A 1,418-nucleotide genomic window follows, 5' to 3' on the forward strand; every position below is an offset into this window, starting at 1 on the left:
CACGGCGCGCCTCTCCCGGCCGGGGCAACGGCTACGTGGTTGAGCTGCTCCCAGCGCTGCTCATGCTGCGTGTCCTGGGAGACATGTTCAGGCAACGGATGTTAAAGTTTGAAACCTGCGTGTGGGTTTCTTTTAAAAACCTGTGTGATCCGTTCCCTCACAAAACATCAGTCCGTCTTCAGCAGGGGGCTCTAACTGCTAAATCCCCTGTGGTGGGGTGAGCAGTGGCCTCCCACCCTGGCACAGGTGGAGCCCAGAGATGCTTGTCTCCCGCCTGAAGCAAACCTCCGCCGGGGCGAGGTCTTGGGGCTGGGGAACGTGGAAATGAGGGGCTGCTTGGAGGCAGGATGGTGGCCGTGGAGAAGACCACCGCCATGAACGCAAAGTAGCAGTGGGGCCACGGTGGCAGCAGCTCTTGGCGTGGGTGGGTGAGGTGGCACCGGTGGAGAAGCGCAGCTCTGCTCCAGTCAAGTGACTTTGGCCTGGCACTCAGTGCGTTGGGCATGTTGGCATGCAGCAGTGATTAGCATATATTAATGAGCGATTATCATCTGGTAATAATCATTCCTATGCCAGTGACACTTGGATTTGCAGTCCCCGACCTATGCGTTGAGCCTGAGTTAATAACAGTAATTGATGGCACATATATACAGCGCTCTGAGGGTTGTCCTCTCCCGGGACGTGCTTGCAGCCGGAGCAGGGGGAGGCTCAGGAGAGCAAGCGGCCCTGCCGGCCGCCAGCCGCGGCAGGCTGCTGCCGGCAGAGGGCCGCACTCAATTAAATATTAGTGCTCATCAGCGCCCAGGAGGAGGGAGACTCGTGTAGAAATTACTCCTGGCATTTGTTAAAAATTTTTCATCTGCTTCAGACAAACTTTCATTTGTGCCCTGTGACTTCCAAAAAGTAGGTGCAGCCCAATGGAGCAAGCACGCCAGCCCTTCCCAAGTTTGCCGCAGAGGGGCTAGGAAGGGGCAGCACCTGCTAACAGGTTTTCAGGCCCCCATGCTCATGTCGGGGACAGAGAGCTTTGAAAGCTGTTGCCGAAGGGTGGGAGCACAAGGGGAACCACCTCAGTGCAGTCACGCTGTTACTGCTCTGCACACGGGAGCACTGCCCTATTGGGGTGGCACATGTGGCATGTGCTCAGACACAGGCAGTGTGGGCAGTGTGGACCCCAAATACTCACGCTTGCCTCACTTTCTTAGGGAGGTGGGTCCAAGCGTGCAAACTACAGCTAAAAGTCCTGGAACCAAGTTCCCACCAAGGGTGCTTGGTCCAATGCTGACGGAGGTGCCGATGTATGCTCCACTGCCTCATCTTGCTCCTACTGCAGTTGCTGCACGTGACCAGACTGCTCATATGCCACCTTCAGAGAGTAACTGAACGTGCTCCAGCCTTGAGCGGCAGGAGGGGGGATG

The sequence above is a fragment of the Pygoscelis adeliae genome, unplaced genomic scaffold (assembly GCF_000699105.1).
Source record: "Pygoscelis adeliae isolate BGI_AS28 unplaced genomic scaffold, ASM69910v1 Scaffold267, whole genome shotgun sequence".
NCBI lineage: Eukaryota > Metazoa > Chordata > Aves > Sphenisciformes > Spheniscidae > Pygoscelis > Pygoscelis adeliae.